Genomic DNA, 17068 nt, shown 5'->3' with positions numbered 1-17068 from the left:
GTCCGTTCTTGTAACTGCATTCACCTTTCTATAGTCCACACAACCGTTGGGTACCGTCTGGTTTAGGTACCATCACTATGGGTGAGCTCCATTTGCTGCAACCCACTTCAATTATGCCTCTTTGTTAACCTGTGCCAATTTTAAAGGATTAAGTCTATGGATGTCGTTTGTTAGGAACAACAGCATTTCCTACATTTACATCATGTATAGCCATTTTAGTACTTCCCAATTTATCTCTACAAACTTGCCCCATATGATATCAATAACTCTTTCAGATCAGTTTGTTTTTCCTCTGGAAGGTAACTTAACAATTTATCCCAATTTTTAAGAACATCCTCATTTTCCAATTTAATTTGAAGTATGTCAAATTCACAGTCATCTGTATTTGGTTCGTCACTGAGTTAGAATCATTAAAACCTCCTTTTTCTCGCCTTCCCTTTCAAAGTACCTTTTAAGCATATTCACATGATACACTCGGTGAGTCTTCCTTCTATCTGGAGTTTTTACCACATAATTCACCTCACTTAATTTCCTTTCAATCTGATAAGGTCCACAAAACCTAGCTTTTAAAGGCTCACCTACCACTGGTAACAACACTAAAACATTATCTCCAATGGCAAAACTACGAACTTTGGATTTCTTGTCCGCTACCCGTTTCATCACATTTTGTGCAACTTTCAAATGTTGTCTAGCCAATTCACCTACTCTATTTAATCGTTCCCTAAAATTTGCCACGTAATCCAATAATGTAATTTCCTATTTCTCACCCACCAATTTTTCCTTAATCAATTTAAGTGGTCCTCTTACCTCATCACCAAAAATTAGTTCAAAAGGACTAGATTTGGTTAACTCATTCGGTGCATCCCTAATTGCAAACAGTACAAATGGAATTCCTTTATCCCAATCCTCTGGATAATCTTGACATAAGCCCTTAACTTGGTCTTTAATGTCTGATGCCACCTTTTTAACGCTCTCTGCGATTCTGGATGGTGTGCAGTTGATTTAAATTGTTTTATTCTTAAGCTATCCATAACTTCTTTCAATAACTTTTGAGGTTAAAATTTGACCCTTGATCCGATTGTATTTCTGTGGGTAGTCCATATCTAGTAAAGAATTAAAGTAATTCCTCCACAATCTTTTTAGCTGTAATATTACATACTGGAATGGCCTCTGGAAACCTAGTAGACACATCCATTATAATCAAAAGATATTGATTCCCACTTTTTGTTTTAGGAAGCGGTCCTATGGAATCAATTAGGACCCTTGTAAAAGGTTCCTCAAATGCTGGAATAGTTATTAAGGGTGCTGGTTTTATCACTGCTTGAGGTTTCCCTATCACTTGACATGTGTGACATGATTGACAAAATTTCACTACATCTTTATGTAGTCCAGGTCAATAAAAATGTTTCTGGATATTAGCTCGAGCTTTCCTTATCCCCAAATGACCTCCCACTGGTACCTCATGTGCAACTCGCAACACCTCCTTTCTAATACTCTACTGGCAATACTACTTGATGAACTTCTGCTGACTTTTCATCCGCCTGCATATGTACAGGTCTCCATTTTCTCATCAAGACATCACTTTTACGGTAATAACACTCTGGTATACACTCAGATTCCTCTTCTGTATATGCTTTCTGATTCAGTTTTATTTCAATATCTTTCTGCTGTAACCCCGCCAATTTTCTGTACTAAAAATATCCGCCTCATCCTCCACCTGTTCTTATTCTTTTTCAACCATCTGATCAAAAATCGTTTCTGATAATTGCACTTCACTTCACTCTTTGATTTCTCCTCTTGTCTTAACCTGTGACTGACTTTGCGACCTTGTTACTACACAATCCAGAAAAAACCCTGGATATTCGTCCTTCAACACTTCAGTTGTCTGATTTTCCACTGGCTTATCAACCACAGTAGGCATCACTCCCACTTGCGATCCAGCTGTATCATTACCCAAGATATTCCTGGACAAGATAGTTTCTCCATTACTCCTACAACCACCACCACTCTTCACTGGACTTTCCAGCCTTACATAATGGAACGCTACTCCTCACACCCTACATATTATCACCTTTTCTGGCAACATTCTTCCCAAGCTACATAATTCCTCATCTCTTACCATTAAAGATTGACTAGCTCCCGTATCTCTTAAAATTGTGACTTATTTACCTGCTCCTCCTGATACACAGGAGTAAACTTTACCCACACAAGTAAATTCTTTAAAGAGATCTGGTACCTTCTTATCAATCAACTCTTGATCAGGCTATCCAATCTTTTGCACCTCCTTCGCTTCACTTGGGCTTTCCTTTACCACTTTAACAGACCCGACTGACTTATCCTGTTTTATCACATCAGCCTTCCCAGTGCTTATCTTCCACCACCAACACTGTGACTTTACATGGCCTAGTTTATTACAGTGAAAACATTTAAAACTTTTCATGTCTCTTCCACGCTCCTGGATTTCTTTTTTAATCTGAGGTATATGCTCCTTATTATCTCCCATCAGATCACCTTTACCTTTACCATTTGAGTATTTCTCATGTCCCCAGTTTCTATCCCTCACAGGCGGAAACTGATGTCGGAAACCAAGCTTTGATTTATGAACTAATTCATAATCATCTGCCATTTCTGCTGCTAATCTCGCAGTTTTAACCCTCTGCTCTTCCACGTGAGTTCTCACTACAACAGGAATTGAATTTTTAAACTCCTCCAAAAGTATAATTTCTCTGAGAGCTCCATACGTTTAGTCTATTTTCAAAGCCCTTTTCCACCTATCAAAATTACTCTGTTTGAGCCTTTCAAAAGCCATGCATGTTTGACCAAATTCTTTCCTTAAATTTCTAAATCTTTGTCTGTAAGCTTTAGGCACTAGTCCATATGCACCCAAGATGGAGTTTTTCACCTCTTCATACGTTTCAGATACATCCTCTGGTAGTGATACAAACACTTCACTAGCTCTACCGACCAGCTTTGTTTGAATCAGTAATGGCCACATGTCCTGTGGCCATTTCATTTGTTTAGCTACCTTCTCAAATGAATTGAAAAAGGCTTCTACCTCCTTCTCGTCAAACCTTGGCAATGCTTGGACAAATTTAAATAGATCCCCACCACGTCTTCGACTGTGATGCTCTTGTCTCATTATCATCATCTATCTCTTCCAACTGTACGTGTCCCTTTGCGTCTGCCAGACTATATGCTCACCCCTCACTGTCTTTAAGTTCACTAAGCCAATCCAAGAGATAGACTTTTATCCCCCATCGAGCCCCCAATTGTTATGGGTCAGAGTTTAGAGAGCCCCAAAGTGCAGCATGGAGTTCAACTGATCCACAACTTTTAATAGATTGTGGTGTGGGGAGCACACGACCCACTCTACAGGTGTAGTACAGCATACATGGACAAGTGTTTGTTTAAAACAAAACAACGTTTATTCTATCAACTCAAGTTAACCTTTTTAAAACAACCATTGAATATCTTAACACCCATTAATTCAAAGATAACCCCCAAAGACTAAGTAATCGTTTCAGCTGTCCTTTTAACATCCAAAAGACTTAACCAACCTTCAAACAGGAGCACATTAAGTTACATTCAATATATAGAGTGAGAAAGGGTTCAACCGTGCTGCTGCTTTTGGTTACTTCAGCTATAGCTCCTTTGCTTTTTCCTTGCAGCTCACTGGAAACACAGACACACCCAAGCTGCTCTCTCAAACAAACTCAAAAGGCAGAAGTGAGCTCAGCTCCCCTCACCCTCTGACATCACTTCAGTAATATGATCAGCTCCATTTCTTAAAGTACATTGCTTAAACATCCACAGTGACGGAACGATGAAATATTTCTAAGTCAGATGGTGTGCGGCATGTGGGGAACTTCCAGGATGTTGTTCACACTTGCACCACCTTTACTACATTCCACCCAGGTAATTGCATTGTACCAGCAGTAAAGAAATCTCATTGGGAAGCCACTTGAACGTGAAGCTCATCACGTAAACGTCATGACAACAGGTTGGTGAGGATAAGGTGAAGTATGTTTTTCCTTTTTGTTGGTTCCCTCATTACCTGTTGCTGTCCCAGTCCCTTTAAGATTTGGCCAGTTGGGTCAGTGGAGGACTTTGCAAGGTCGACATTTCTGTGGGTTTAGAGTCACTGTAGGCCAGTCCAGGTAAGGACGTCAGGTTTCCTTCCCTGAAGGGACATGTTGGGCTTTTTATGGCAATAATTTCATTGTCATCATTAGACTTAACATTTATTTTGAACTTATTGAGTTTAAAGTTCACCATCTGCCATGGTGGGATTTGAAGCTGGGTCCCCAGAGGATTACCCTGTATCGTTGGATCACTAGTCCAGTGACAATAGCACTTTGCCATCGCCTCACCTGAAGGATCAGGGAGTGCGTAAAAAAGATTCACACAATGGTCAGGGATGAGGAACTTCAGTTATGAAGCTAGATTGGTGAGGTTGGGGCTGTTGTCCATGGAGAAGATAAGGTTGCAAGGAGATTTGATAGAGGTGTTCAAGATCATGAAGGGGTTGGACAGAGTGCAAAGGAAGAAACTGTTCTGACTCATAGAAGGATCAATAACAAGAGGGCATATTGTATTTAAAGTGATTTGCAAAAGAAGCAAAAGCGATATCAGAAAATCTTTTCAAACTGCGAGTGATTAAGATCTGGAATATACAGCCCAAGAGTTGTGAGTAGGCAGGGTTCAATCAATGCATTCAAAAGGGAATTAGGTTGTTTTAATAAATGTTTTATTAAAGTTTTTCCAAAGAGCATTTTTACATAACAAAAATAGAAATACAGATAATAAATAATAAAAAATAACAATCAACATATCCCAAAGCTTACAGTGAAACTACTTACACAACAGAAAAGTTTTTCCTTTTTTTAAAATAAACAGAACAAGGTGGGTTTTGTCTCCATGCCCAACTCACATTATATCATCAGTATGCCCACGTGAACCCCCCCCCCTCCCCCCCCCCCCCCCCCAGGATGCTGCTGCTGACACTTACTGCTCCCCTAGAAAGTCAAGGAAAGGTTGCCACCGCCGGGAGAACACCATCAAGGACCCTCTCAAGGCGAACTTTATTCGCTCCAGGCTGAGGAACCCCGCCATATCGCTAACCCAGGTCTCCACACCCAGCGGTTTTGAGTCCCTCCACATTAGCAAGATCCATCTCCGGGCTACCAGGGAGGCAAAGGCCAGTACCTCGGCCTCTTTCGCTTCCTGCACTCCCGGATCCTCCGCCACCCCAAATATCGCTACTGTTGGACTCGCCTTCACCCGAGTGTCCAAAACCCTAGACATCACCCTCGCAAACCCCTGCCAGAATTCTTTAAGCGACGGGCATGCCCAAAACATATGGGCATGGTTCGCCGGACTCCCTGCACATCTCGGGCACCTGTCCTCCACTCCAGAAAACTTACTCATTCTTGCTGCCGTTATATGCACCCGATGCACCATCTTAAACTGAATTAAACTGAGCCTGGCACATGGTGAGGAGGAGTTCACCCTGCCCAGGGCGTCGGCCCACAGGCCCTCATCCAGCTGCTCCTCCCACTTGCCCTTCAACTCCTCCACTGAGGCTTCCTCCACCTCCTGATATATGTCTGACACATTCCCCTCCCCTACCCAGATGCCAGACACCACCCTGTCCTGAATCCTACGCGGGGGCAGCAGAGGAAATGTCCCCACCTGTTTTCTAAGAAAGTCCCGAACCTGGAGGTACCTGAACGCATTCCCCAGGGGTAGGCCGAACCTCTCCTCCAGCGCCTGCATGCTAGGGAAAGTCCCGTCTATAAATAGGTCCCCCATCCTCCTAATACCTGCCCTATACCAGCCCCACCCCCCCCCCCCTGGCTATGCTCCAAGAATACCTTTTTGACTCGCGGGGTTTTATTCGCCCACACAAATCCCGTAACAATCCGATTCACCCGCTTGAAAAAGGACTTGGGGATGAGAATGGGGAGGCACTGAAACACGAAGAGGAACCTGGGGAGAACTGTCATCTTCACAGTCTGCACCCGTCCTGCCAAGGAAAGCGGGAGCATATCCCACCTTTTAAACTCTCCCTCCATCTGCTCCACTAGCCGGGTCAAGTTGAGCCTGTGCAGGGCATCCCAGTTCCTGGCCACTTGTATCCCCAAGTACCGAAAGCTCCTCTCCACTATTCTGAGCGAAAGCTCCCTCAGTCTCTCCTCCCGTAACAGCCTCCCCGAACAGGCGCCGGAATGTGGCGACTAGGGGCTTTTCACAGTAACTTCATTTGAAGCCTACTTGTGACAATAAGCGATTTTCATTTCATTTCATTTCATTTTTTCCTGGCCCCTACCATGGACCACGAACAGCTCACTCTTCCCCACGTTCAACTTATACCCCGAGAACCTCCCGAAGTCCCCCAGGATCCGCATGACCTCCCCATCCCCTCTAATGGGTCCGAAATATACAACAGCAGGTCATCCGCGTAGAGGGAGACCCGGTGTTCCTCCCCTCTGCGCACCAGGCCCCTCCAATCCCCCGAAGTCCTGAGCGCAATGGCCAATGGCTCGATTGCCAGGGCAAACAGCAACGGGGACAGGGGACACCCCTGCCTCGTCCCCCGATGCAGCCTGAAATATTCCGACCTTAGCTGGTTTGTGGACACTCGCTACAGGGGCCTGATACAGCAGCTTGACCCACCCTATAAATCCCTCCCAAAATCCAAACCTGCCTAGCGCCTCCCACAGATACTCCCACTCCACTCTGTCAAAGGCCTTCCCGCATCCATCGCAGCCACCACCTCCACCTCCCCCCCCCCCTCCGGGGGCATCATGATAATATTCAGGAGCCTCCTCACATTCGCGTTCAGCTGCCTGCCCTTAACAAAACCCGTCTGGTCCTCCCCAATCACTCCCGGGACACAGTCCTCTATTCTGGTGGCCAGAATTTTTGCCAACAGCTTGGCATCCACGTTCAGGAGCGATATCGGCCTGTAGGACCCACACTGAAGCCGATCCTTCTCCAGGATAAGCGAGATCAATGCCAGCGACATTGTCGGAGGGAGGATCCCTTTCTCCTTTGCCTCATTGAACGTTCTCATCAGGAGCAGGCTCAGCAGCTCCGAGAACTTCTTATAAAATTCTACGGGGAAGCCGTTCCGGGCCTGGGGCCTTGCCCGTCTGCATGCCTGCCAGCCCCCTGACTACCTCCTCCAACCCAATTGGGGCCCCCAGTTCCTGCACCCGCTCTGCCTCCACCCTTGGGAACCCCAACCGGTCCTTGAACCGCCTCATCGCTTCCCCCTCTCCGGGGGGGTTCCGACTTGTATAACCTTCCGTAGAACTCCCTGAAGACTTTATTGACCCTCTCTGGGCTCAGCACCATGTTGCTTTCCCTATCCCGCACTCCCCCAATCTCTCTGGCCGTCTCCCTCCTGAGCAGCTGGTGCGTCAGCATCCTACTCACCTTCTCCCCATACTCATACACTGCCCCCTTCGCTTTCCTCAGCTGTGGACAGCAGGTCAAACTCCGCCTAAAATTTCCGGCGCTCGTTCAACAGCCCCCCCTCTGGGGTCTCCACGTACCTCCTCTCTACCCTGAGTATCTCTCCCACCAGTCTCTCCCTCTCCATCCTCTCCTTCTTCTCTCTGTGGGAACTAATGGAGATTCACTCTCCCCTAATGACCGCCTTCAGAGCCTCCGAAACCACTGCCACCGTCACCTCTCCTGTATCATTCGCTCCCACATAATTCTCAATACTCCTCCTTATCCGCCCGCACACGTCTTCATCCGCCAGCATCCCCATATCCAGTTGCCAGAGAGGGTGCTGACCCCGTTCCACCCCCAGTCGCAGGTCCACCCAGTGCGGGGCATGGTCCGAGACCGCAATGGCCGAGTATTCTACCCCCTCCACCCTCGGGATTAACGCCCTACTCAACACAAAGAAGTCTATTCGCGAATAGACTCTATGGACATGGGAGAAAAAGGAAAACTCCTTAGTCCTTGGCCACGTAAACCTCCAGGGGTCCACTCCCCCTATCTGGCCCATGAACTCCCACAAGGCCCTGGCCGCCACCGGCCTCTTTCCCGTTCTGGACTTGGAACGATCCAAGCTCAGATCCAAGACCGTATTAAAGTCCCCTCCCATAATCAGGTGACTTATCTCCAAGTCAGAGATCCTACCCAACACGCGCCTCATAAAGTCCGCATTGTCCCAGTTCGGGGCATATACATTCACTAACACCAGGAATTAGATTGTTAACTGAAAAGGAAGCACGTGTTGCATTTTATTTGTTCTTTCATTTGCTACCCATCCCCAATTGCCCTGGGTTATCTTGGTCTTTGGGTTACGGGGAATAGGTGGGAGAATGGCATAAGTGAATTGCTCATTTTGAAAGCTGGTGCAGACTTGATGGGCCAAATAGTCTCCTTCTACGCTTAAACAAATTTTGATTCTGTGAAGAAGTTGGTCTTCCCATTATTCGGCGGGGAATTCCAGGAGTTTGCCACAGTGACGGAACGGTGAAATATTTCTAAGTCAGATGGTGTGCGGCATGTGGGGAACTTCCAGGATGTTGTTCACACATTCTACATTCCACCCAGGTAATTGCATTGCACCAGCGGTATAGACAATCCATTGAGAAATCTCACTGGGAAGCCACTTGAACGTGAAGCTAATCTCGTAAACCTCGATGTCTTGAAGTGCCCTTTTTGGAATTAAAACCTGCTGCTTTAATTGATTAAAAATAAAAACCTCCTGCAGTCACAATGAAGCAATTTGAGGAAAGCTCTGATGTTTGAAATGCAAGGGCTGATGACCTGAGAATGTGAGGAACATTGTGCGTAGAAGGTGGCGTCATTCAGACCATTGGAAATGAACATTCAGTGATGTTGAGTGTTCACCCACACGGTCATTGTAGTCAAGATAGAATGAGTAGCTCACCAGCCATTTCAATGCAAGTGGTTTAATTACATTACATTTAAGTTCAGTGCGCACCACATTCTGACAATGGCCATATTATTGCTACAAATTTCAAATTTAAGAAATCACTGAGCAGCTTCAAGCTCAGACACAAGGGAGAATGGACAACCCTTAGTAATGTGAGCACCACCTAGCTGAGCTGATCTTTATAAATGTAAGGGCTCAGCTTCCTGTGGGCTTTGTTGCTAACTTTTCCGGTTGGTTCAATTGCTCTGTTTTATTACCTTTGCTCTCGAGTCGCCAGGTACCTTTATGATACCGCCACGAGATTCAAGTCCAAGTAATGATCAATAACTCAATACACCGATTAGTAAGATTCAAATCAAAGCACATTTATTATCCACAGTAATCGCTACTCATGCACAAATTCTACGTCTAAGCTACTTCTACAACTAACAGGCCTATACTTAACTTCAGACTGGCCCACCAGGTCAGGGGAACAAATGGCCTTTCGTTCGGGATCGGAGTCTGCGGGATTCGAAGTTGGTACGGATTGGTAGCTAGGAGCGCCTATCTCGTAGCGAGCGTTGAATTAAGACTTACTTCTTTTGGTGGTCACTGCACCGGTCACGGTCAAGGTTGGTTCGCGTTGCTGGGTGACCCGGGCAGGAAGAAGAGAGAGATTTGAACTTGGGGCCTAACTCTTATCGTCCCCAGGGGCTTCCCGCCTTTCGGGGCGGACCCTGTACCTGGTTCTAGGTGATTGGACTTCGTTCCAATCGCTTGGTTCGATTTCTCCAATACTGGAGCGGTTCCCTGATCGATGGGCGGTCTTGAGGTGTTCGTTAACCTCTTTTGTGTTGGCTCCTGCTGGCGCCAGGGAGTCTGGCTTTGCTTTGTGTGTCCCAAATGTTACTCATTGTTCCCAGGGATTTCTCATCAGTATGTAGATAGCTGCTACATTGTTATGCTGATGGTCATTGGTATCGATGCTATCTGGGCTTTTGCAGAGTTAAATACACAGCAAACCTGCACCTGCTGGTTTCTGCCTGTGTTGGCTGACTTTCCCATCAGCCTTTGCCGTTCGCCATTTTAAATCGGGAGTTGGCCAATTTAGGTGACTACAGCTTGGAGCTCCTGTACAAAGAACAATTCCGCACAGGAATAGGCCCTTCGGCCCTCCAAGCCTACAAAATGATCAGGGGGTTGGATAGGGTGGACAGTGAGAGCCTTCTCCCGCGGATGGATATGGCTGGCACGAGGGGACATAACTTTAAACTGAGGGGTAATAGATATAGGACAGAGGTCAGAGGTAGGTTCTTTACGCAAAGAGTAGTGAGGCCGTGGAATGCCCTACCTGCTACAGTAGTGAACTCGCCAACATTGAGGGCATTTAAAAGTTTATTGGATAAACATATGGATGATAATGGCATAGTGTAGGTTAGATGGCTTTTGTTTCGGTGCAACATCGTGGGCCGAAGGGCCTGTACTGCGCTGTATTGTTCTATGTTCTATGTTCTAAGCCTGTACCGGTCATAATACCAACCTTTGCCAAAACCCTCAGCAATTCCTTGTGCCGTATCCCTATATACCCATCCTATCCATGTGTTTGTCAAGATGCCTTTTGAATGCTGTCAATGTATCTGCTTCCATAACCTTCCCTGGCAACACGTTCCAGGCATTCACCACCCTCTGTGTAAAATTCCTGCCTTGCACATCTCCTCTAAACTTCTGCCCCACGAACCTTAAATCTATGCCCCCTGGTGACTGACCCCTCCACCCTGGGAAAGAGTGCCTGCCCATCCATTCTATCCATGCCCCATAATCTTGTAGACCTCTATCAGGTCACCCCTCAACCTCCGTCTTTCTAATGAAAACAGTCCGAGTCTATTCAGTCTCTCCACATAGCTAACACCCTCCAGGCCAAACAACATCCTGGTAAACCTCCTCTGCACCCTCTCCAAGCTTCCGCATCCTTCTGGTAGAATTGTGCGCAATATTCCAAGTGCAGCCTTACCAAGGTTCTATACAACTGTAGCATGTCTTGCCAGTTTTTATACTCGATGCCCTGTCCAATTAAGGCCAGCATTTGGCATGCTTTATTGACTACCTTGTCCACTTGTGTTATCACCTTCAAAGATCCGTTGGACCTGCACGTCCAGGTCTCTAACTTTCTATATACAAGGGTTTTGCCATTTACAGTATATTTCCCCTCTTATGTTAGACCTACAAAAATGTATTACCTCACATTGGTCCGGATTAAACTCCATTTGCCATTTCTCTGCCCAAGTCTCCAACCTATGTCCTGCTGTATCCTTTGACAATCCACAACGCTATCTGCCACTCCACCCAACCCTGGTGTCATCCTCAAACTTACTAATCAGACCAGCTACATTTTCCTCCAAATTGTTTTATGCATACTGCAAACAACAGAGGCCCCAGCACAGATCCCTGTAGAACACCACTAGTCACAACCTTTCATTCAGAAAAACATCCTTCCACTGCTACCCTTTGCCTTCTGTGACCGAGCCAGTTCTGTATCCATCTTACCACCTCACCTCTGATCCCGTGTGACTTCACCTTTCGTACCAGTCTGCCATGAGGCTCCTCGTCATTAGTTCCAGCTGCCAAGGGTGCTCAGCGCAGTGTCTTTCTCCCAGTCACTTGGGATGGAGTGTTAACATTCATCGCCATTCCCAATATCCTGCTGTAGGTTGTGAACAAAACAAAAGTTGCTTCACAGCTCCAGGATCCCAGGTTCGATTCCCGGCTTGGGTCACTGTCTGTGATGAGTTTGCACTTTCTCCCAGTGTCTGCGTGGGTTTCCTCTGGGTGCTCAGGTTTCCTCCCACAGTCCAAAAATGTGCAGGTTAGGTGGATTGGCCATGCTAAATTGCTCTTAAAGTGTCCAAAAAGATTGGGTTGCGTTGGGTGGGGTTACTGGGATAGGGTGTGGGCTTGGGTAAGGTACTCTTTCCAAGGGCTGGTGCAGACTCGATGTGTTGAATAGCCTCCTTCTGCACTGTAAATTCTATGAAATTCATCTTTATTGTGAGTGCAACCTTTTCCTTTTTGTAGAAAGGAAAAAGTTGCTAATGGAATAAAAACAGAAATTGCTAGAAGCAAACAAGAAGCTCTGGGCTCATGTCCCACTTAGGATTGGATAGCCAAGCAAGGCCAATGGTCAAACAGATGAGTATCAAGCTAAAAATCCTCCAACATGGGCCAGTGGCAGGCAGTAAGAGGAAGAGATTCCTGGTCTGCCATGTAATGGAGAGAATATTGGAGCTTCTACCATCACTATCCATAGATCCAGACTACAATGTAAAAGTACATGTTGGCACGGCAACATAAGACTCCGAGTAACACAGCACCACCGAAGGATGGTTTGTTATCTGTGGTAGCGTGCTCCTTTAAAGGGTGGGTTCCAGAGGGTCATGTGACCTGTCTGGCCAATCAGGCTGGAGCGCACGAATCCTGTGGCTGCGGTGGGTTTTCCTAACCAGTTTACAGACTGGAGTCAAAGTCATCGATAGTAGCATTATCATTCTCTATGCAGAGTTATATTGTTAATAAGAAGTTCTCCAGTTACTCTGCTTGATTGTCACTCCTTCCAAGTTATTACACTATCCAAGGAAGCGACCACCGGGGAGCGAAAAGAATACAAAGGCTTATTTAACTGTTAAACGAACTCTATATGCTACCATACCCCGAAGGGACTCCTGCAACCGCCGTTTTTACCACTAGGTTTGTTCCCCATTAATGAAGGAGCTCCGCCCCCTCAGCATTGTAACACATATTCCTCAAGTGTCATGGCGGACCTAATCAACCCTGTCCCGTGGCTCTCACCCTCCATGAGTTAAGCTTTGTATTGCCTCTGTGATGTGGAACAAAAGTGACAAAATGAAGTGCATAAACACTGTACCATTTCCTATCTCCCGCCTTGAGCATATTAAAACCATTTGTAGTCTCTCGACGAATACCCCCTCGGAACTTGGAAACGGAATGAATTGGCTGTTATTTATTTATTTATCACTTACGATCATAGAATCCCCTACACTGCAGAAGGCGACCATTTGGCCCATTAAGTCTGCACCGGTCCACCCTGTCTGTCCACCTATTTCAGGAAATAGGCCTCTTACAATAGGTAAATTAAGCTCCTTTGGCCCCGATTGTGCTGAGCAGACAATGGCCTGTTCCACAGGTTGTGGATCTGGGGAGGCCTGACTGAGGGAAGTTTAAAATTATTTATATAGTTCTTTGAGGATTGTGAGTGCTGTCACAGGCTCCACCAAAATCTTCTGGGCCATTGTTAGCCCAAGACCGCCAGCTGCACCAGCCCCAATGCCTATCTGGCTCTCACTTGCTGAAAGCTGCACCAACCTGATACTGGTGGGCCTTAATCTGGCATCTGTCTGGCCAGCTTGATGGAAAGAAACCATTACTTCAAGTTATTGGCTGCCTCTTTGTTGTGGGTACAGTTCATTGGCCAGTTTAGTCCATTGGTCAGTATACTCTATCGGTCGGTTTGCTCCACTGGTTAGTGCACTCCATTGGTGAATGCACTCCATGGCACGGTACACTGCTGCCGCACAGCGCCAGGGATCCGGTTTCGATTTCAGCCTTGGGTGATTGTCTGTATGGCGTTTGCCGGTTGTTCCTGTGCGGGTTTCCTCTGGGTGCTCATGGGATGTGGTGTCGCTGGTTGAGCCAGCATTTGTTGCCCATCCCTAATTGCCGTGAAATAAGCAGTTTGCCAGGTCAGAGAGCATTTAAGAGTCAATCATGTTACTGTGGGTCTGATGTCAGATGTAGGCCTGACCAGACAAGGACAGCAGATTACCTTCCCTAAAGGACACAAGCAAACCAGATGGGTTTTTATGACAATTGGCAATAATTTCATGATTATTAGATTTTTAATTCTATATTTTTTAATTGAAAATTTCAACATCTGCCATGGTGGGGTTTGAACCAGGGTCCGCACAACATTACCTTGGGTCTCTGGATTACTAGTGCAGTGACAATTCCACTACCTCCCCCAAATGTCTTCACATTCTAAAAGTTACTTCACTCCACACAAGTATTTTGTTCGATGTGAAGTGGAATTATGATTCACATTGCAGAACAAACTATAGATACTCTGGAATTACCAAACCTTCAATAAAAATTACATAAAACAAAAAGTGACTGTAAAAGTTTCTAATAACTTTAGAGAAAAAGATTGATAAAAGCTAATGTAGGCCCTTTACAGTCAGAAACAGGGATATTCATAATGGGAAACGGAGGAACTGAATTCGTACTTTGCTTCTGAGTTCAGAAATGAAGACATGAATAATGTACCGGACATTGAGTAACACAAGTTCTAGTGAGGAGTTGAAGGAAATTAGTATCAGGCGGATAAATCTCCAGGGCCTGAAAATCTTCATCCCAGAGTACTTAAGGAAGTGGTCCTCGAGTAGATCCATTGGTGGTCATTCTCCAAAATTCTTTGGACTCTGGAATAGTTCCTATAGATTGGAGTGTAGCTTATTAGCTAATATAAGCTCGCTATTCAAAAAGGGAGGTAGAGAGAAAACAGGGAACTATAGGCCAGTGAGCTTAATGTTGGTATTGGGAAGTTGCTAGAGTGCATCATCGAAGATTTTATAGCACAGCATTTGGAAAGCAGTGGTGTAATCAAACAGTCAGCATGGATTTATGAAAGGAAAATCATGCTTGACAAATCTACCAGAATTCTTTGAAGATGTAACTCGTAGAGTTGACCAGGGAATACCGATCGATGTGGTTTATTTAGACTTTCGACAAGTTCTCACATAACAGATTACGATGTAAAGTTAAAGCGCATGGGATTACAGTTTGTGTTTTAGGATGGATAAAAAGCTGGTTAGCAGACAGGAAGCAAACATTTGGAATAAATGGGTCTTTTTCTGACTCACAGGTGGTGATTAGTGGGATACTGCAGGGACTTGTGCTGGGACCTCAAATGTTCACATTGTCAGTGATCAGGATGAACTAAATGTATCATCTCCAAATTAGCTGATGACACAAAGTTGGGTGAGAGGGCGAGTTGTGTGGAGGATGCAGAGATGATTCAGCGGGATTTAGACAGATTGAGTGAGTGGGCATATGCATGGAAGATGTAGTGGATAAATGTGAGGTTATCCGGTTCGTTAGATAAAATAGGAAGGCAGTTTATTATTTGAATGGGTGTAAATTGAGAGAGGTGGATACTCAGCAAGACCTTGGGTGTCCTCGTGCATCAGTCACTGAAAGTAAGCGCGCAGGTACAGCAGGCAGTAAATAAGGCAAATGGTTTGTTGGCCTTCATAACGAGAGGATTTGAGTAAATGAATAGAGATGTTTTACTGCAATTGTATAGGGGAGGCCATACCTGGAGTATTGTGTGCAGTTTTAGTGTCCTTATCTGAGGAAGGATGTACTTGCTGTGGAGGAAGTGCAGCAAAGGTTTACAAGGCGGATTCCTGGGATGGTGGGATTGTCATATGAGGGGAGTCTAAATCGGTTAGGATTATATTCATTGGAGTTTAGAAGACGGAGGGGATCTCAGAAATTTACAAAATTCTAACAGGATTGGCCAGGGGAGATTCAGAAAGAATGTTCCCGATGTTGGGGGAGTCCAGAAATAGGGATCGTAGTTTGAGGAAAAGGGGCAAACCTTTTAGGACTGAGGCGAGGTGACATTTCTTCACCCAGAAAGTGGCGAATTTGTAGAATTCACTGCAACAAAAAGTAGTTGAAGTCAAAGCATTGTGTAATTTCAAGAAGGAATTAGATATAGCTCTTGGAGCTAAGGGATCAAGGGATATGGGTGGAATTGAATTTGATGATCGGCCATGATCATAATGAATGGCAGAACTGACATGACGGGCCGAATAGCCTCCTCCTGCTTCTATGTTTTTTGTATGTTTCTATGCATGATACCAGATATAAAAGGGTTGCATGATCGAGTGTAGGGGTTTCAGGGATGATCTAGTTGGTATGTTTAAACCGAATCAGAGATTCAGTAGGATGGGTGGGGAAAATACTCCCTCTAACAGCATACAATTTTATATCGCCTTTTACAATAATTTCAAGGAGGAAATAACATTGAAATTAGAGCAGGTCTAGTCAAGGCGGATGTCAGTGAACATGTTCTCAGATACAAAGTAGTAATAATTTGCAACTTCCTCCCCAAAAAGTTGTGGATTCTAGGGATAAACATTTAGAAACTGGCATGGACAGACCATTGTTAGGTAAGGATAGGGCAGCATGATAGTATAGTGATTAGCACTGTTTCTTCACAGCACCAGGGTTCCAGGTTCGATTCCTGGCTTAGGTCACTGTCTGTGCGGAGTCTGCGCGTTCTCCCCGTGTCAGCGTGGGTTTCCTCCAGGTCCTCCGGTTTCCTCCCACAAGTCTCGAAAGACGTGCTATTAGGTAATTTGGCCATTCTGAATTCTCCATCTGTGTACCTGGAATGTTGTGACTCAGGGATTTTCACAGTAACTTCATTGCAGTGTTATTGTTAGCCTACTTGTGACAATAAAGATTATTATATGAAAGGCTATGAAAACCCAGGAAAGTAAATGGAGTCAAGATATAAATCAGCCATGACTTAATGGAGTTGCATTATAGACTCGAGAGTTTAGATGGCCTACCCCATTTACATAACTTTTAAAAAATTGATTTGGGAAGCAAACCCTCTTCTGTTAGGGATATCTCTTTCAGACGCTCTTTTCAAAGCTTTCTCTCTGTGGCAGTTTTTAATTACCTGATCCATGGCTGCTTACATCTCTAAGCTAGCAGGCTTCATTACCTCACTCTCTGCTCTCCACAACCTCCTGTTTCCAGGTTTCCTGATCTTCCTGCTGGATGTTCAGCTCATTCCCTCACTGTTCAAAACAGCCTTTTTTCCATGACTTCCCTGTGTGGCCTTTGTCATGACTGTAGTGAGCTCAGTATATTTAAATACATGATTGCGCAATAAGTACAGCCAGATGATCGCTAGAGGGCAACACTAACAGGGAATATATAAGCAAGCTCAAGCAGTTTTCCCATTTTCTTTGTGTATGTTGTAGCTAGAGGATAGAGGTGTGACCAGCTCAGAGTGTAGAGTATTATATTCATTGTTAATTTAATCTTAGTTAATTCAATTCAACTACTCGTCAAAGT

The 17068-nt window shown here is 45.2% G+C and overlaps 1 protein-coding gene across 1 annotated transcript in view; it reads right to left on the bottom strand.

Annotated features, from left to right (window-relative positions):
* The window catches only part of LOC140398301 (G protein-activated inward rectifier potassium channel 4-like), a 169377-nt gene that overhangs the window by 107098 nt on the left and 45211 nt on the right, over positions 1-17068 (bottom strand). Inside the window, exon 3 of the mRNA XM_072486828.1 lies at positions 11455-11603. The gene's annotated coding sequence lies outside the window, so the exon portion shown is untranslated. The remainder of the gene's footprint in view (positions 1-11454; positions 11604-17068) is intronic.

The sequence above is a fragment of the Scyliorhinus torazame genome, chromosome 21 (genome assembly GCF_047496885.1).
Source record: "Scyliorhinus torazame isolate Kashiwa2021f chromosome 21, sScyTor2.1, whole genome shotgun sequence".
Lineage (NCBI taxonomy): Eukaryota > Metazoa > Chordata > Chondrichthyes > Carcharhiniformes > Scyliorhinidae > Scyliorhinus > Scyliorhinus torazame.
This window is presented reverse-complemented; position numbering and strand designations above follow the sequence as displayed.